Source organism: Haliotis cracherodii, unplaced genomic scaffold (assembly GCF_022045235.1).
Source record: "Haliotis cracherodii isolate W230 unplaced genomic scaffold, xgHalCrac1.p SCAF_6, whole genome shotgun sequence".
Taxonomy (NCBI): Eukaryota; Metazoa; Mollusca; class Gastropoda; order Lepetellida; family Haliotidae; genus Haliotis; species Haliotis cracherodii.
The window spans coordinates 48,499,595-48,521,014 of record NW_027266319.1 but is presented as its reverse complement, the minus strand read 5'-3'; the positions used below and the strand labels follow the sequence as shown (position 1 = coordinate 48,521,014).

Below are 21,420 nucleotides of genomic sequence, written 5' to 3'. Positions count from 1 at the left end.
CCCATGTGATGAATGGGTGTCCAATCTCACATGCAACCGCCTTTTGTTGTCAGCAAGCTGAAAGTGATCTTTATCTCGCCCGCATTCACCGAATTCGTTTCATACTGCGACTAAGCTATTGTAAGGTATCCTGATGCATTGTTCTTGGGATCTTATCGCAAAAATGTCTCCGAAAATTCTTTAAAAAATTATATTTGCTTCAGGCCGGTGAAAAAAGAAATTGTCTGCCACAAATATACAATGCGGCATGTTCTAATTGAATAAATACCTGGTTTTGCAGATGTAGGTGGTAAAATATCATGTCCACGTGGAAGCTTTTAAAATCGGATCGCAATTCTGTGCCATTTTAGACATTATACCTTGGATCATTCGGGCAGAAGACCCTTGAAGATCCGGTTTAGAATAGGTCTTCAGCAACTCATGCTTGTTGTTAGAGGCGATTTGCTTGTCGTAGGAGGCGACAAACGGGGTCGGGTGGTCAAGCTCGCGGACGTGGTTGATGCATGTCATCGTATCCCAACTGCGTGGATCGATACTCATGGTATCAATCACTGGATTGTGTGGTCCAGACTCGATTATTTACAGACGCCGTCATATGATTGGAATACTGATGATTGACAAACAAACATTCGTGCAGTTTCACCTTCGTAGCCCTTGTAATTTCAGAGGTGACATCGACAATGTTAAAGTAAAGGTCGGACGGTCTTTCATTCAGGTGAGCTCACAAGCTCGTCATCTGGCCTGAACTTCTTATGTATACCATTTAGTCTATCAGAGACTGTCGATAACCCGGACATTTAGTATAACAAGCAGAGTTCAGTCTGAAAATACCTGGAAGCATCACATCAAACACCATAAAAAATCGACCAAAGGGAACATTATTTCGGGGCTATTTTATTAATGGGGTTTTGCCGACAATTCATCATACTTCTGGCTCCAGTGAAATTGATCCATGTTCCGTACAATGATCAGTGCAGCACAGAATTAAAGGAATGGCTAGAAACACAGTGAATAATGTTCATTTGGCACCTTTATCTTGCATACATTGAAATAGACCTAAGATACTGAGGCTCAAAAGTAAGTCAACAACTGTCTGAGTTGAGCGTAACAAAGATTGTGTTGACGACAAATTCCTATGCAAGAACGTTTGCCTGTTAAACTTAATACCAAAACACATCCGAGGCCATTATTTCTGTCAATTCTATTGATTCTGCTTATCACACAGTTGTTATATATACACATTCACAAAAGTTAAGCGCCACCATATGTCTCTTGCTTTCACGTGTTTGAATCAGAAATAAGAAATATGATGAAGTATGACTGAATTAGGCTTCCAGAGTTTCATGAACCCAAATTTGTCCAGATACCGCAAGGAAAGCGTGCTTTACTTGATGCTGTAGCTCCCCTACCCTATAAATAGTGAAATTCAAGTTTCAGACAAGTGGTTGCATTTTGCTCCTGTGTGAGATTCCCCTTCTCGACTATGATCGTAAGGCGTCGCCTCAGAGCGGCTGGTTATAACGCCAGAAGACCAACAAAACGTCCTCAACTGACTGAGAAGCACATGCGGAATCGTCTGATATGGTGTCGTGTCCGTAGTCGATGGAACTTGGCCAACTGGAGAAGGATCCATTGGTCTGACGAGTGTCGAATGCTGCTACGAACTGTTGATGGTCGAAAGCGTGTTTGGAGACAACGTAACACTCGTTTTGCATTAAGGAACATCCAGAAGACCTTAGCAGGGGTTCTGTCATGATATGGGGTTGTGTTTCCTTAAGCTGCAAACTTCCGCTGGAGACAATTCGTGGAAACCTGAATGGCCAACAATACCAAGATACCGTTCTTCGTCCAGTGGTAGTCCCTTATTTTGACAACCATCCTCTTCAGACAAGACCTGTTTACATGGACGACAATACTAGACCACACAGATCTCGGGCAGTTTTGGCTTATTTCCGACGAGAAGCTATTGCCACTCTTCCTTGGCCGGCTTGTAGTCCGGATCTTAATCCGATTGAGCATCTCTGGGACATTCTTGGCCGGTATATCAGACATCGTGATCCCCCAGTCCAAAATCCAAAATGTTGCCACGCTCATGGCGTCCCAGGTTAACGGCAAGAGTACTGGATCGATTGATCCGAACCCAGGCTCTACGAAATCCAGCTCAAACGAAGTATCAAATTGCTGCAAACTTTCATCATGCTACTAGAGTATGAGTCGCATATCAGATGATTACAAATCGTCTACATGTATACATTTCATCTCCATGCTCGTCACATTGCCAACAGATGTCACTGGTGTGCACAACGTTGGAACTGGAGTAATCGTCGCCGGTCAAGTGTCATCTCTTCAGAATTCATTTTGCACTTCCTTAATAGGCGTGTTCGTGTCTGGCGACGTCGAAATGAACGTCAAGCCAATGTCAGTCTGAGACCTCATGGCAGATTTGGAGGTAGATCGATTATGTTGTGGGGTACCATCACAAACCACATTCCTGCAAAGAGTGGTCACTGGACATTCTTGTCGGGACAACATATTGACACCCTTTGATTTCCCATTTCCAAGACGTGTGGGTCGACATTTTGTCCTTCAGGACGACAACGCTCGTGCTTACTGTGCACGAATTGTCAATGCTCACTGCCATCAGCACAACAACCGAACGCCATGACCAGCAATGAGCCCAGACCTTTCCTCCATTATACACGTCTGGAACATTGACCGCCGTCCACGTTGGCTGAATTTCTGCAGTCGCTGCAAAAGGATTTAGAAAGACTCCCTCAAATGGCTATTGGGAGACTCATACACAGTATGCCTCGTCGAGTGAATGAATGTTTGATTAATTGGGGTGGTTTTTACGAACTACTGATCCAAAAACCTCAATCATGAAACTTTCCATCTCACCTCTATCGTCCTTTAAGATTGTTGGCGGTCATAATATCTACTGCCATACTTCACTACCGTTTGTAATGTGTTCCCAATTAGTTTATTATTATCATACAACTATTGCTAGGATCTAGTCTCTTACATTTTAGGAAATTTTAAGTTATTTCCAAGTATCCCCCACTTTTTTTAAGGGTATATGGGAAAATATGGTGCTATTAAAAAGTGTTAAATTACATGAATTTAGATTTTCATACACTTATCCAAACACAACACATAGAACCCAAAATGTTTGCCCCTTTAACTTTCGGGGAAACCTCTTGTGGAGGCTGAAGGGACTGAGATTTGTGTCAGGATAGCTATACTAATATATAATGATGAATATATAAATGACACAGCACACTTGCAATGCTTATCCTACAGGTGGAGGCTGGGGTTTGCATCTTGCCATATTTGTAGCCAGCGCTGGGTTACTCTGGCACACATTTCTCCAGGGTTGATTTTAGTCCAGTGTTTTTCCAGGTTTCATTGCACTTGTCTCATCCTATTTCTATAGCAAATATGTTGTTGTACTAAATATCCAGGTTTAATTATTTTCCTATCAATTTCTACTGGTCTATTTGAGACCAGGGTATATTTTCTCCAGCCAACGGCACGGTTGGACTAGGATCATCTTTGAGTGATAAGACAAACAGCACACCATCAACTTAGCCAAACCAATGATGCTTGGATGGATACAGCACAAAACGTTAAAATAGACTGAACTGTTACTTAAACACATATAAGAAAAGCATAATTTGTCATTTTTAGAGTAGATCTCTTTGTGGTAGATGGTTCTCAAGCACAAGGTCCCTGAACAAACTCATAAACAGAGAGAACTTGTCTATCCACCTTGTGGATGTACTTGTACTATTGTCCTGAAAGGGATGATGTTGATTGCAGGAGGGCAAGATCTTGGCACACTTATCTAATACAGCCACCGTAGTGCATTATTTTAGGAAAATGAAGATGTCTTCTATACTCCATATCCTTGCTGTTTGATGAGCCAGCCTCAGCGTTCCTGTATGAGAGCCAGTCTCAGCGTTCCTGTATGAGAGCCAGTCTCAGTCTCAGTGTCCCTGTATGAGAGCCAGTCTCAGTCTCAGCGTTCCTGTGTGAGAGCCAGTCTCAGTGTTCCTGTATGAGAGCCAGTCTCAGCGTTCCTGTATGAGAGCCAGTCTCATTGTTCCTGTATGAGAGCCAGTCTCATTGTTCCTGTATGAGAACCAGCCTCAGTGTTCCTGTATGAGAGCCTGCCTCAGCGTTCCTGTATGAGAACCAGCCTCAGTGTTCCTGTATGAGAGCCAGCCTCAGTGTTCCTGTATGAGAGCCAGTCTCAGCGTTCCTGTATGAGAGCCAGTCTCAGTGTTCCTGTATGAGAACCAGCCTCAGCGTTCCTGTATGAGAACCAGTCTCAGTGTTCCTGTATGAGAGCCAGTCTCATTGTTCCTGTATGAGAGCCAGTCTCAGTGGTCCTGTATGAGAACCAGCCTCAGCGTTCCTGTATGAGAACCAGTCTCAGTGTTCCTGTATGAGAGCCAGTCTCAGTGGTCCTGTATGAGAACCAGCCTCAGCGTTCCTGTATGAGAACCAGTCTCATTGTTCCTGTATGACAACCAGCCTCAGTGTTCCTGTATGAGAGCCAGCCTCAGCGTTCCTGTATGACAACCAGCCTCAGTGTTCCTGTATGAGAGCCAGCCTCAGCGTTCCTGTATGAGAACCAGCCTCAGTGTTCCTGTATGAGAGCCAGCCTCAGCGTTCCTGTATGAGAACCAGCCTCAGCATTCCTGTATAAAAGCCAGCCTCAGTGTTTCTGTATGAGCGCCAGTCCCAAGTGTACAGTCACTGGTAACATAGTCGTCACTATGATCATGATTTTGAATCCTGGTTCCCCCTGATTATGTTTCTAGGTATGTCGGCACCATATCCGTACTCGTGAGTTTCACGAAAGTGGTAAAGGTCGGAGACTTGCATCACTTTGGGCTTTCCTCCTACATTAAGCTGACACAACCTAACATAACTGGAATACTGTTCAAAGCGGTGTTAAAACCAACTCATTCACTATCAAGTGTACCAGTATCAGTGTACCAGAATGGCCAGGCCAATTTCAGCACACCAGTATAACCAAGCCAGTCTTAGTGTACCTGTAAGGCCAAGCCAGTCTCATTGTTCCAGTAGCAATGTCAATGGAGGTCAGCAGGTTATGACACACTAAATCACCCAACTGTAATCCGATTCCTGTTAAATCCCCCTGTGAACAGCATCTACAGCCCTATTTGACGATGGAACACCCATGAGGACTAGGCTGCAGCTGCTGGAACGTGTGACTCATTAACCTAGATCTCATTTGGTAATTCTGGCTGCGGAGTCAGTGTTTCATATTGAATTCCAAATTATTCATAAGTTTAGGTGACCAATTCAAATATGCAATTAACATTTACGTTCCAGAAATATGAGATACTTGTTATGCCCTGTCTTATTTATCAGAGAAATGTCAGAGGTACACCATATATTTTATACAGAAATAAATCCGCGACACATTGTATTGAATAACAAATCATGATAAACAGATAGACATAATGGTTATCCTATTCTGCCAAGGTTCAAATCTGATACTTACTTTATCTTCAACTAACTTGTCAAACAAATAGGTACTGGCATAACTGGCCTTTTTCATTCCCCAAAGGATTCAGTCTGGAAACTGATGCTGTCAAGCAGGATCAGCATTTAAGAAGACAAGCAATAACTCAAATGGCAGAATAAATAATATTTTATGTGATCATGTCATTCCATAAAATTCTGAAGATATTTTCAAAACATCATTAAGCTATAATTTGGGATACGTTGCAGTTTAACCTCATTAATCAGCCGTAGGAGAATAAAATGTTATTTCTGTACTTGCAATTTCGTGCAGGAAAGGAAACCCAAGGATGCTCATTATGCAGTGTACAGACCCAGATATCCATATGGCAGTCTGTAAATAATCAGGTCTAAACCAGACAATCCAGTGATTAACATCTTGAGCCAGGACAGAAAACTTCCAGCTGTCGACAATACTCAACATCTACTAGTTTCCACTGCCACTAACAATAATGAATACACAATATTTATTTCACATTAATTTACAAACAACTGCCATAATATATATTTACAATTTCAAAGGAACACATTTGTATAGAAAATGTAATCTTCCAAGAAATTGCATTTCATAAAGAGTATCTTTGCTTTTCACAAAAGTGTACAAACAATAGAGAAAAGCTCTGAAGGATATTTTCTTCCATTTATCAAACTGACATACTACCACCTGTTTGTATAGATAATTAAGTCTTGGTGAATATGTACTTCAGATGCAAACACATGAGTGCGCAAACAGTAGCTAATATCTTTGTTTTAATCATCTCCAAAGAAAATAATCGTTTGTGGTATGCTCATTTTTTTTTTCAATTTCAATTATTAAGAATATTTCTAAAATGGTTTTCTACTTGTTTTTTGCCATTGTTACATAAGGTGACCTCCTATGATCTTCAGCTTCTTGTATCCTGCTTAAGTGGTCCTTGTATTTCATCAGCATAGCCCTGTCAAGTACAAAAGTGTAAATTATGGTTAGAAGTGAGTACATCTGTCCTAAAGACGTCATGTTACACAGGGTGTCCAACACAAATTTATTTGCTGCTGGCCCTAAAATATTCCATCACACTTGTCACAAATAAAGTCAATTAGTACCATAAGTGTGGAAAACAAATCAGGCTGTGAACTAATGACACGTCAGTATGGATAAGCATCTTGTTTACTAAGCAGGTGATGTACAAAATGAAGAGATGAGCATCAGGTAACATGTAATTGGTCAAAAAAAAGCTTCAGGTGAATGAATTTGGCATAGCCAGCGATTGGATGTCATTTTAGGCCATGAATATTACAGCTTTATCACAATAAGCTGTAAAGTATTGATGTCCCTTGTTAGCAGTCCATGAGTGGGCGAGTGATTTCCTAGTGGTTGATGGTAACGATCCATGCTGTTGGGGCCCCGTCATGATTTTCCCCTTGGCAGTCTCAGACAAATGGGTGACAGAGCGAGTGATTGAGTGAGTGAGTGATAACTACAACATTCCAACTATTCCACAGCAGCGTGTACATGTTACAGTCGATGTCTATAATCAGGCAATGTGTATATTGACTGATTCACTGAGGCTCTGTACACACTGACTGAAATTTTCAGACGATATACATATTGCCTGAAAAATGAGACTGGATTTTAAACAGACTGACTGCAATGAATAAGACTCCTTGACATAATCTCCTCTCCTCAATTTAGTTTGGATATACTTTCATCTTACAAAGATCAAAGTAACTTCTGTAAGTAAGCAGTTTACACAATATATTTGAATCAATCTGATGTTAACAAATGTCATCACATCACTATTTATCTTGGTTTTCTTAATAAATAAACAGTAAAACAGATTAGAAGCCACATTTTGCAGAGTGATAGTGGTGGTGAATTTACTGCATGTGTTATCACGGAGCTCAAGTTTCTATGGCCTGACCTTCTGATGGTCCATTTACTCAGCTTAAGTCCAGTTGAATGTTTAATCTGTGATGTTAAGGACATGCTTGCTGCAATGATGCAACAGTCTGACTTAGGAGACCTCGCTTTGTACAATTCCAAAAAAAAACCAGCAGCCACTATTCTGGTTTCCAACAATCACCGTACAAGCCTTCTTGTACTGAAGCCAGAGTTGGACTTTGTCCCAGTTCCCTAGCTACCAACAGAACTTCTCAAGAGAATGGTGTCTGACACCATCTTATTGCTACATACTCTCTCACAAGCCAGACAAGTGAAATCGACACATGTGAAATACCAGTTTGACCTGTCCAACTATGCATGTTTGGAGAACAAATAAATTCATCATAATTACTTACAGAAGTTACTTTCAACCTCGTAAGATCAAAATAGATCCTAAATAAAATGAGATTAAATTAAGGAGTCTAAATTCATTTCAGTCAATCTGTCTAAAATCCAGTCTCATTTTTCAGTCAATATGTATATTGACTGAAAATTTGAGTCAATATGTACATCGCCCAAGTGAATCAGTCATTATACTGAGTAGATGTTGATGCAACACATCAAATTGTCAGCAATAGTTTTGGATGAATGTCCACCTGTTTCATATTACAATTGTAACCGAAGTTTTACAAATAAAGCACAAAGCATCTTTATTCCTCTTCTGATCTGGAAATTTGGCAAAGAGCCTTCTTCAAGCATTCTGAACCTTTAATATTTTTCATTTTACAATAAGAGTAAAATATTTAGCTACTAGGGTAATCAACCCCACAAATTCCTGAAGTTTACCGAAAACACAAGGAACACTGCAGAAAACATAAATGAAATAATATAAAAGAGTGAGCCTTACTGTGAGAGGCAACATCTTACACAGTATCAACGTACAAGGATATAATGTTCTGCTACTCCGGGCTACATGTCACTAGGACTAGACCATACATAGCTTTTAAGATCATAAATTACTTCTCGAGATCAAAAGCAAACAAAATAGTTGCCATGGGAACCAGCTTAATCATCTAAAACGACATAGGAACAGTGTCAAACACAAAGTAGAGATGCCAATAGCTTTGTAGCTTACCTTGACACTTATTGTCATTGAGTATATTGAGATATTCTATTTGTGGATTGGGTGTCAGATAGGTGAGGATGTTTTAACTCAATATAATCTGACTACATACATGGTTGGACTGAAGTGCTATTGTAAACCAGTATTATAGGTTGATGCTCACAATGTGAATCATTGGTTTGCCAACCCATGTACATCAGAATGCACAAATTGATGACTATGTATGTTACCAAAACATAAGGAATTGTTTTTAAAAGGATTAAAAGGAACATGTTTCAACATTGTATAAAATAGATTTGTTATGACCAATACCAACCAGGACCTAATACGCATACCCAGTGATGTGAGGTGAAGATTATTGCACTTGAATAGCCAGGCAGGGTAAAAACAAGTACCATCTTTTAACATCTATTGGTATGACGCGGCCGGGGTTCAAACCACTGACCTTCCGCTCTCCAGTGGGGCACTCTACCACTAGGCCACAGAGACGGTCACATACCTAATGAACCTACAAATCTCCCTATGAGGTAACCCATTCAAGGTTTAATGGTCACCCATTCCAAATTTAAGAGTCCCCTCCTAAATCCAGGCATGGGGTTCTGCGGGATAATGACACCCTTGATTCAAGGTACAAGTCAAATGGATGACATATACCAAAGCTGTTTTACAACACTAGTAAAACAAACAAAAATCAATAGGTGTCTTTTAACTGAATTTGTGCACTAGACTGGATCAGTTACCTTTTATACACTTCTGTTTCCTTGACAAATTATCTTTGACTTCAGTGGTTTGGCATTCAATGGAGACCAAACCTACTGCACACAAACAAGCACCTCGCCTGGTGGCCTGTTCCCGTCTGTCAATATCATATATTGACTCAGCATATAATGGGAATGAGAGTGAATGGCAAATACTTGCCTCGTTTGAATTTTATAGTCCGACAATGGCTGTGCCCAATTGGAATCTCCTTTTAATATGGCCGTTACTTCCCACGCAAGCTTCAGGCCAGGAAAGGAAAGATTTGGTTTCACATGCCCGTATCAACACAAAAGTCATGTTGCCATACTCTGAACACCAGTCTTACCATTTCACCAAACAAATGGGAGAAAATGTGTAACAATGTTTGTCAGCTGTAACCTTCAGACGCCTGGCCTCATTCCAGCAATTACTAGAATCTTTGTTTTCTCTCCTTTTAGCTTGTGTGGAGATGCACTTAGCTGAATGTGACTTTGAAGGTGGATCTCGGGCAGAAAAAATGTGAATGAGGGGCAAAAAGGAAAGGATGGATTGAACATATGTGAAATGGAGAGACATTGAACAGTGAGCAGGAAAGGAGAGAGAAAAACTGGTGCAGTCAGGCCCTGTAGTTCACCTATATTTTTATCAATTTTTTCAATAAAGATTTTTTGACAATTTTATGTAAAAGACAAATTTAAACAAGAAAACATGTTCTGTTTCTGGTTTTTTTTTTCAATTTTAACAGTGATGCAAATTATATTTTTGTGACATTTTTGCAGGGGGTGTTTCACTATTTACGATATTTATTTTACATTAGTCGAGAAACGATACGGCGACACAGTATTGTATCGTGATATGAGGCCCATGATACAATCCATCGATTTACGATCCCTATATCGCGATACATGATGCATTTCATTACATTTTTGTTTGTTGTTCAACGCTGCACTCAGCAATTTTCCAGCTAATGAATGCAATCTGTAAATAATGGAGTCTGGACCAGACAATCCAGTGATTGATATCATGAGCATAGATAACACACTTGGGATACCATGACATCCATCTGAAGACCCTGTAATGTCATGGGAACAAATTTATTACATGTTATATTGGAGTAAATACATGTAAATAGTAACAGAAACTGTTCAACCACCAGCTAATGCACATTCTCTAGTATTTCATGGTTTGACATAAACATCATAACACACTGCCCTCTACCAATATGTTTCTGCCCTACAATATCCCATCTTTGATCTGTAAAATTAAATAACAATTGCCTCAGGGTTGTGATTCACCTGCCAAAAGAAAGAACTTGTGAAATAAAAGTACTGTATCGCACCCTGGGTATCGGGATATGGATCGCATCGCTACCTCAATGTATTGTTACATCTCCATATAAAAAATATGTTTCTTAAGTTTGATTTATGACGTTTTTTAGATGACAGAAAAAACAAATTTATAAAAAAGTGCTATCATATGTAATCACATCCTTAACATGATGGTTCCTGCAGTTGTCACAGATTGACCACAACCAGCACCCACTTGTCAGACACATGTCACAGATTGACCACAACCAGCACCCACTTGTCAGACACATGTCACAGATTGACCACAACGAGCACCCACTTGTCAGACACATGTCACAGATTGACCACAACCAGCACCCCCTTGTCAGACACATGTCACAGATTGACCACAACCAGCACCCACTTGTCAGACACATGTCACAGATTGACCACAACCAGCACCCACTTGTCAGACACATGACACAGATTGACCACAACCAGCACCCACTTGTCAGACACATGACACAGATTGACCACAACCAGCACCCACTTGTCAGACACATGACACAGATTGACCACAACCAGCACCCACTTGTCAGACACATGACACAGATTGACCACAACCAGCACCCACTTGTCAGACACATGACAAAGATTTGCACAACCCACACACTGACTGTGTTTGCATACATTACTGATGACTGGATAAGAACATCATTTTCAGAAAGTGCCAATATCAGAAATACCTACTCGGGTCTTCAGCAAACCATTGTTAACATAAAGGGTGACTATGCTTTGCGTAAGAGGCAACAAACAGGATCAGGTGGTCAAGCTGATGCATGTCATCGTATCCAAATTACGTAGATCAATGTTCATGATGTCAACCACTCGATTTTCTGGTCTTAACTTGATTATTTACAGACCACCATCATATAGCTGGAATATTGCAGAGTGCAGTGTTAAACAACAGACAAACAAACAAAAACAGCATGAAGTTCATCCTAAATCCACTCCTGGACTAGGTAATCATATCTGTACTGAAATAACGACATATGAACGACATGTGTACAATTACCTGGGGAAAACAGGAAACGGATAAATAGGAAAACCTTGACTATAACCCCCGAGGTTCAAATTTAATTTGACCGCCTTCGTAGTCTAGTACAGAGCGGGGGTTTGATTTCCAGCCGCGCATACCAAAACATTAAAAGATGGTACTTGTTGTCATCCTGCCTAGTCCTCGTCATTATGGGGCTAAAACAAGGACTGGTCAGCTCGGAGTAAGTATACTGTGTCTGAGTGGGGTATTGATGTTAAACTGTGGCATGGTATCTCAGTGGGCGAGCACTATAAAAACGGCACGCACGCACGCACGCACGCACACACGCACACTTTGCTTTATAAGTGAACAAATCTTTGACGGACTTTAAAACCCTATTTCATCTCACCTTACCTCACCTAACCTAAAGTTTAAATTAACACATCTATGTAACAAGCAGATGTTAAAGCAACATGTAGCCATGCCACAGCATTTGTCAGCTGTTTGGCACATACCTTATAAGATATGTACATCCAAATATGGAATGGTTCCTTGTCCAGCTCTAGAAAAGCAAATTACTGCACTACATTTAGACTACTATAATACCAGCACCTTATCTCTTACGCATAAATCTAGATAAGTTAAGAACAGCTCTTTCTCGATTTCGAGGCAATGAGGCTATGAGAAATTTATCAGTGTTCTTTTATCATGCCATAAAACTAAGAAAACATATGAATTTGTAACATGCCCAAGACAATGTACTTGAATTGGCCTCATTAGTACCATCAATAAAGATAAAGACTGATTGAAGCCGATGGGGCTAGAGACTTTGCAATAAATAGAATGCCAGCGTAACTGTGTTCAAGAGAATACAGTCTACTCCACAACACAAGGCAGGCTTCCCTTGTGCAACAGCTATTTTCTGTCTATTTTCAGCTATCTGTACTCATCCACCAACCTGCCTCACTATTACCAGCCATACATCACTGAAGAAACAGATTATTTATTTTGTACAGATTCCAATCACCAACTTTGATCCCTCATTCCACCCCCAACCTGATCCATGTCTTTGACCCACCGTAAATGTTCCAACGATCTGTTTCCCATGTATGGCCATTTAAAACATCCCTCAATGGGCCTTGATAGATCGACCACTGTGACTGGTCTTGGCATCCCTCATCAGAGTGCGCTGTCATCCAATATTGAAATAAATTGCAATCCAACTTGTGTAGATGAATGGCAAGGACATCTTTAAGTGACTCCGAGTGGATCAATTGAGCAGAGTCAAGGAGCTATATTGCTCGTATAGAAATATCGCAGCGTAAATGGAGGGCAAAATTGATAATCAGGGCCGCGTGAACTACAGTTGTCAGGGGGGAGATATTGCAATTAGGTAGAGCACACAATTTACATGCTGACTTGAGTGACGGCTAATTCAAAACAACGTTGTGTGAGAACCGATACGTAACAATAACACAAACGTCAGTGATTACATTTTGTGAGGTGTGCCACTAGTAGTTATATTTCTGTCTTTCAAACATCAGTCAAGAATGTAATTTAATCCTTCAATGAAACCACTTTCAGAAATAAAATATGCATATAGAAAATATGTCAGGACAAAATTACATTTACAGCTTGGTGTAAAGTCGTTCTATTTTGAAACAAGCCATAACAGCCCAGCGCAGCAGGATTAGCCTATTAAGCTACAGATATTAGGCATGTCAACATGGCAATCACATCAACGCCGATTGTAATCTGGAGGATGCAGACAAGTCCACGAACCCAACAGTTCTTTGACAGAAGTTTCTTGTCTAAATACTTGACTCAGGCGTGGGAGGACGGACCCACAATGCACCAGTGACTTGTGACGGGGATATGACAAACATCAATGAATAAATCAAACCCAAAGCTTCCTGCAAGGGGCAGAGTGATGTTGAAGGCCATGGGACGAAGCGGCGCTGCCGTGCTGGTACAGACGACGACAACTCACTATCATAAAACCGTCTCGTGCAGAACATGATTCCAGAAAATTACAGGAAGTCCTAAATTGGTATTGGTAAGGGGAAATTGGAGGTGATGAAAAAATATCACATAAACGATAGAAATAAACTCAATATCAAAAGCTATTCAGAAATAGACGTCAATGATGGGTAAAGATTTTTGAAAGCTGATGCTGATACCATATTTTGCCCATATCAAATGTCACACTAAGCTGCTGCATCGGCCATGCTGTGCATTTCAATCATGAATGATTCTGAAAGAGATATAACAATCAAATACATTTGTCTTCGTGTGTCAAAAGGACTTGGACACCAAGCAACATTTGGGGAAAGAGGCATGCAAATTTTGTGACCACAAAACAATGTCTATTTATGTCAATTTCAGATAATTGCTTTCACCCAAAAGGTCCTGTAGCTCACCTTTTTTTCTGAACTATTGGTAACTTTACATTACAAAATCCATAATTATTGCATGACAAAGTTTGTAGTGATGCTTGAAAAAAATGTGAAAGTCAGAAATCAGTAACAAAAATGAAAATTTCTTTATGACTGTTGAGGTATCCATGTTAAAAATTGGTGAGCAAGCTTTAATCAACAGTGTAGTTTCAGCTTCATAGGCTTCATGGGGTAACATGGCATACGGGTGACAGTTCACAATGGACCGGAAACATATCAGTTTATTTCAGAATGATGAGTGAGTGAGAGAGTTTGGTTTAACAAGGCTTTTATCAGTATTCCAGTTATATCATGGTGTGTCAGCTTAATGTGGGAGGAAAGCCTGAAGTAATGTTCAGAATGATGATAACACTATTTTAAGATAACAATAAATTACAGGATAATAGTGTATTTCAAGATAATGTATTTCAGGACAACTATTTTAGGACAACAGTGAAGTTCAAGATATTTAACAGAATATTTCAAGAAAGTGTATTTTAAGATAACAGTGTATTTCAAAATAACAGTAAATTTCAAGTTATTAAACAGTGTATTTCCAGATAACAGTGAATTTCAAGTTATTAAACAATGTATTTCAAGAAATATAACAAGGGCAAAAGAGTGCATGGCTCACTAATATTCCCGACCCGCCTAGTACGTCAGTAGTTTCAAATTAAATAGCTTAAAAATAGTGCCACACGTGGCCCTGTAGCTCACCTGGAAATACCAAGTTTCAGTGAAATAACTGAAAAAGTGAAAAAGTAAGCAGAGCTTACTAATACCCCCGACTTCAACCTTTTCAGTGTCAACTCTGCTTTAGTCATGCAAGCTATTTTCAGTGTGTAGAGGTGGCTGTAGAACCAGTCAATCAAGCTCAACTTGCCTGGAGGAAGTCACTGTTTCATTAGAAAATGAATAGGGTTAGGGTTTGAAAAATTCATAATAAATGCAAAATTAATAAAAACCATTTTTTTCTTTTGACTGCACCCCTCCATATGACACATATTATATGTACTAAGTTTGAGATGAATCAACTGAATAGTTTAAGAGAAATCGCGTGGACAAAGTTTTCGGACAGACAGACGAACGGAACCTTGGTATAACTATATAACAATATATTTAATGATAACAGTGAATTTCAAGATATTAAACAGTGTATTTCAGAAAGACCTTAACAGATGGAATATTGCTGAGTTGGATGGTTTGTTGTTTCACTCAGCAACATTCCAGCTATATGACAATGGTCTGTAAATGATCGAGTCTTGACCAGACAAGCCAGTGATTGATATCATGAGCATCAATCCACACAAAAGTTGACCACCCGATCCAGTAAGTCGCCTCTTACGACAAGCACAGTTGCCTTTTGGGGCAAGCATGGGTTGCTGAAGGCCTATTCTACTCCGGATCTTCATGGGTCCAGAATGATGAGATCTGATTGGTCTCCATGATCTTGATAAAATACTATGTATCGCATCTTGGAGGGAAATATATTTCTCAGAGGGAGAATATATTCCTTATACCCCATCACGAACAAGACTGGCTGCACGTGAATTTCAGAGAGGCAGAATCAATCCCATCAAGCCCGCTTTGAAGCAAAAAGCTGCACACTTTTTCCCAAGACAATGAAAGTCACGTGACAAAGCAAAAGTTAACCTCAAGTCAACCAAACAGTGGTTTTCTATCAATTTTGAATTTTTTAAAATTCTTTTACAAAGTCACATTAAAACATGTCGGTAAGATAATTTCGTTGTAGCAGTATCACTCGGGGTACATGGGAATTTATGAGTCCTGCGTTTATACCACAAAGGTTTTATATGCAATTCTAAATGCCACTAAGATAACAACGTTTGACATTACAAATGTCAACTGAATGGAAAATCAATGAATATACTGAAGGACAAAAAAAAATGTAACAATTTATGAACTAAGCAAAGAGCAAGTGATGTCAGTTGCGTTAGAACCTATATAATGACCCCCTCTCTTTTCTGACAGTGAGCATGGTAAATATCTCATATAAATTCTCATAGTGAAATCAATGGTTAACGTTTCTTGTAGAAAATAGTATCAGGCCAATTCTCCTTTTTATCTCCATGTAATTACAAGCTTTCCTGCATCTTTGCTCTTCAAAGCTAAATGTTTAATATAGCGGTAGTGTTCCCTGTCTTGAGGCACTCTTTGTTCACCTTACTTCCCACATTCACCATACCTTTCAAAGCATATTTCGCAACTTTACCAAGTTGAATACAGTGACATTAAACAATGTCTTCACTTCTCAACAGCCAAATGTTGACTCAGTCACTTCAAAGGCGCTCAAGAAAATCAGATAACAACAAAATACTGGAAAATTCCCATCATTGTATTGATAATTATCTGCTACATCCCTGGTCCATCAAAAGCCAGCCGTGAGCCGTTGAGATCATTTGTAACAGTAGGATATTGTTAAAGATGAGATAAAGTCTACAAGACATGGTGCTTTAAGGCAGAGATTTATTAGTGATATTCAATATTTGACGTGGGTGGGAGGCAGAATCATTACGGAGCCACTGGAATTTAATACCCCTCTCAACTAGCGTGCTTTTATGACAAGATTCTCAATGCAGCGGCTATGTAATATACAATACCTTTACCAGAAACCAATAGGGCATTATCAGGACGTCCTTGTCAGTGTTCAACTCCCATGTGGCCTGTATGAAATGACAGTTAATTCTGCGGTGAGCAACTAAAGGTTTTATGAGAGGGTTGTCAGTTACAGTTCAACACACATTCATTGTTCTCAACTAATTGTTGTTTCAGATGGCTAAGGTTAAAATGGCTTCTTGATGACTGGTGTGTATGTTGACTCTCAATACACTCCCTGTAAAGCAACTTGAAAATATGTCTTAAAAAGCGTCTTTTAAGTTTATTCTGGTGGGGGGAAATGGATCAATTTCTGCTTATTTACTCAGCCCAAAAAATATGCTTTTTATATTTGTTTAAATGTCTAAATGTAATATGAGACCAATGTATATGTGTTTCAAAATAGAGCTGCAAACATAATGTCAAGAAATCAAAAAGTGGGAGAAATCTTGATTCAAACAATTGGAATTTCGATCACAGTTTCTTTCTTCATAACAATCTGTTAGCCTGAACATCATAGGCGAACAAAAGAGTAAACACTGGTGAAGTCACTGATTTGCTGTTGTGTAACTTTGTCAACCCAGATAGCAAGGTTGGACAAGGACATTAAAATATCAAGGCTTGAAATATTATCCTAAGTCCTTTAGTTCTTAGTCTCTGCATAAAAAACAATTCCTGGCATACAGTAAATACAAATGGAACTGTATGGTAATGTTTTACTTCAAATTTCTGATTTTCTTGACATCTACTGTTTCTTCACATGAAGTGATACAATATAGTTTCAACTGCACACAACAAATGAAATATCATTTTTCCTGCAACCTGTACCCAAGCTGCACATTAAACTGCATACTGTACACAACATTACAGAACATGTTCCAACTCAACTTCACATGTTTCACCTGTACAAAGAACTGTTTATGAAAGATGAACATGTTTACATTTCAGAAGTAATATCAGTTTGTTCACTGTGTCACAACTTCCCTGACATTGCTGATATGAATGCTTGCAACATACAGCTTTGGTGATTGTATGTCGTTTGGAGCCACAGTCAACAATACTTCAGCTGTATCAAGGTAGCCTGTTTTTTTTTTGTTAGTTTGTTGTTTAATCCCCCACTCTGCAATATTACAGCTGTATGACGGCAGTCTGTGAATAATCAAGTCTAGACCAGACGGATCCTCCTGTTAATCTATTCTAGAAGTGTTTCCATCTGTATAATGGGCATCATGGCCTACAGTACAAAAGATCCATTCATATTTCATGGAACAAATGTGAAATTTCATCCATTACAACATGCATGAATGCCAGGAACAAAATGTCATACAATGATTTGTTTGTTCAGTTTCAAACTATAAAGAAATTAAATTACTCTTAAGGAACAGAGCAATTCTTTTTTTGTACATCTACATCACTAATTGCCATTAACAATTTAAACTTATCCTCTGAAGGAAATTTATGAAAATATGATGGAATAAATTGTTGGCGACTATTTCTGTATGACGGGCATACCAATAAAAAATGATACTCATCTTCTTTAACTGCCAAATCACATTTTTCACATACACTTTCTAATACATTTGAGGATCGTAATTTTTGAATATTCAAGTGGTGGTTAATCTATTCTTATGACTAGCGTGTGCTGGAGACCTATTGTAATAACACTATCACATTCGTCCTACATTGTGGCCATCAGATCCTCCTGACAATCTGTACTTACGTCCAGAGTGTGCTGGAGACCTATTGTAATAACACCATCACTCTCGTCCTACATTGTGGCCATCAGATCCTCCTGATAATCTATATTTAAGACTAGCCTGTGCTGGAGACCTATTGTAATAACACTATTTCTCTCGTCCTACATTGTGGCCATCAGATCCTCCTGTTCGTCTATTCTATTGTGCCCTGGTACCTCCACATAGTAACTGGAACTGTTTACATGGCCATGTGGAGATACTTGAAATCAGATTCATTACAGCAATATGAACATTTCAGCTTCTTAGAAGTTGTGGCTTAAGGGAGTGACCATTTGATATTCTGTAGTGGGACCTGGAATTTTATCGAAACTAATTAATTGCCCAGGAAAATTGTTTTTAAAAAAATAATTAAGCTTCAGAATGATGCAAAAGAAAATTGTCTCCCAACAAAAATTACATTGTTTTGATGAGTTTTTCTTTTGAAAACACTTCAGGCTAATAGTTTAAAAAAAAATTTGGTTTCGTAGGTGAAGCTGAAGAAATATCTTATCTCCAGACAAACCATTGAAGAAGGCAACAACAAGGTAAACACAAGTGCTCATTTGGCGCTCACAGACTTCCAGCAACCACAACATGTAGCCAATAAACAACGATGCGGTCTGTCATTTCAAATATCAAATTGGTTTTACAGGTAAACAACACCATCACTATGTTGTGTTGATCAGACATTACGATGGATTGTAAATGTCACAGACTAAATATTACCAGTCTGACCGACTAGTTTTAATATCACCACAAACTTGCTGAAAGCAGCATTGTATTTCATTATTAAGTATGTATACATCAACTTCTATTTCGACTTAAATGCTACCTTACCAAGAGACATGATAGATGTGATAGAGTTAAATTATATTGAAATATATAAGAGCTATGAGCATCAAGGGTTGAAATATGGGAGCTCTGATCGTCTAAGTCGGATATTGGGGCCACATGTGCAATATCAGGCCGAACAGATATGTTCGATGCATAAATCTGTCTACTGGATACAGAAATTGTTTGTGATCTGTTTCTAACTTCTGTCATCTTCACTTTGAAACTGTCAGGCGCAGCGAGGTGAAATGGGGGTTTAACGTCACGTCCAATATTATTGTACTACAGCAAAGTATGTACATGTATGTCTGTATGTGTGTGTCTACTTGTACTTGTACTAGTCCGGACTAATACCGATTTTATAGTGCTAGCCCACTCGGATACCATGCCACAGTTTAACATCAATACCCCACTCAAAAATAGTATACTGACCAGTCCTTGTTTTAGCCCCATATTGCTGAGATCCAGGCAGGGTGACAACAAGTACCATCTTTTAACGTGAAACTGTTAGGAAAATGCAAATATTCATTGATTGCAGGTGCTTATGGAGAGCCACAAATAGCTTGCATGGGAATTCCTGACTTGCGAGTTATGAGGTATATCACATATAGTTTATTGTGTCTGTAGTGAGTGAGTGAGTGAGTGAGTAAGTATTCCTTTACGCCGCTTTTAGCAATATTCAAGCAATATCAGGGCGGGGGACACCAGAAATGGGCTTCACACATTGTACAAATGTCAGGAATCAAACCCTGGTCTTCAGCGTGGAGAGTGACCGCTTAAACCACTAGGTTACCCAAACGCCCCTATATATTATTGTGTAAGTAAGTATGGCAAGTATGCAGTATGGTATAATGTCAACCATATCAGAGCAGGACCCCAAGCATGGAATTTGAAGAGATTTCAGTGTGACAGGCTCAATCTCAAACTGCTGGCTTACCTCTTACTAGTGTCTACGTTCATGATAAACAAGGTTCATTTAGAACACTAAAATTCAAGGCCTTTTCAAGGCCTTTTTACTTGGGTTATTAGGTTTAGTCTGTCAATATTTTATCAATATTTAGTTGTAAGACCTAAAAATAAGAATGAACAACTTGAATATTCAAAGAAGATTTATATTCACAACCAACACAAAGATAAATTAAGTCTGTCATAACTTCTTTGGGACACAAATGTATCACTGTGATAGATCACACTAAAACATCCATGGTATATTTGTTTGTGTTGTTTAACACTTTTATTAACAAGTATATGTCATTCTGTACAAATTCAAGGCATTTCAAGCTATTTTGGTGATTTCAAGGCTTTTCAAGGATCACACTAAAAATCAAGGGTTTTCAAGAGGGACCTAAAAATGCAAGGCCTTTTGAAGCCTGTATGAATCCTGATAAAGCAGTGTCTTGAGGTTGAGTCCTCAGTGAGTTGTCTGACCATTGGCCCTCGTACATTCTCACACGTCAGCCATTTTGAAAAAAAGTGACACTGCACTGAATAACACCTGGATATCTACTTTAGTCAACATTAAAATTTTAACAAAAACAGCCAATAATCACAGGTTGCTGTCAGCACTGATATTAAAATATTTTCTGCATAATTACCGAAGACAAGAAACTGACACTAAAACCCTAATGATTTGAACAAAATAGGATGACATAATGACATAATGGATACATGCCAAACTTCACCTTCTTCAGTCTGGCAATTTCCAAGAAGCAGGGTCAAAAGACAAAGGTCAAATCAAGGTCAGAATTCATATTATTTAGATACGATTCCATTACATTTTAAACAAACAGACCTGTGAAGATCGGGGGTAGAATAGGTCTTCAGCAACCCATGCTTGCCATAAGAGGCGACTAACAGGATCGGGTGGTATAAATAATCAAGTCTGGATAAGACAATCCAGTGACTGACATCATGAACATCGATCTATGTAATTAGGATACATCACATGCATTGATTGTAAGGACAGGAATGGATAAGGGTTGAGCACTACCAGTCTTGCAATAAATTGTGAAACAGTGATAATATTGTGATCTAAAAAGGGCTTTAACTTCTTGCTCAAAATTATTTTACATCAATAGCAAGGTGCATACAAGTGTGTGTGCGTGGTCGCTTGCACCAGTTCAGTTTTATAGTGCTAGCCCAATGAGATACCATTCTGCAGTTTAAAATTATTCCCTACTTAGACACCTCATACTGACT

The 21,420-nt window shown here is 39.1% G+C and overlaps 1 protein-coding gene across 1 annotated transcript in view; it reads right to left on the bottom strand.

Moving 5' to 3' along the window:
- Nucleotides 1–6,292: 6,292 nt before the first annotated feature.
- LOC139445882 (protein MCM10 homolog) overlaps nucleotides 6,293–21,420 on the bottom strand; it is a 63,414-nt gene continuing 48,286 nt past the window's right edge. The window contains exon 23 of the mRNA XM_071227118.1: nucleotides 6,293–6,491. The gene's annotated coding sequence lies outside the window, so the exon portion shown is untranslated. The remainder of the gene's footprint in view (nucleotides 6,492–21,420) is intronic.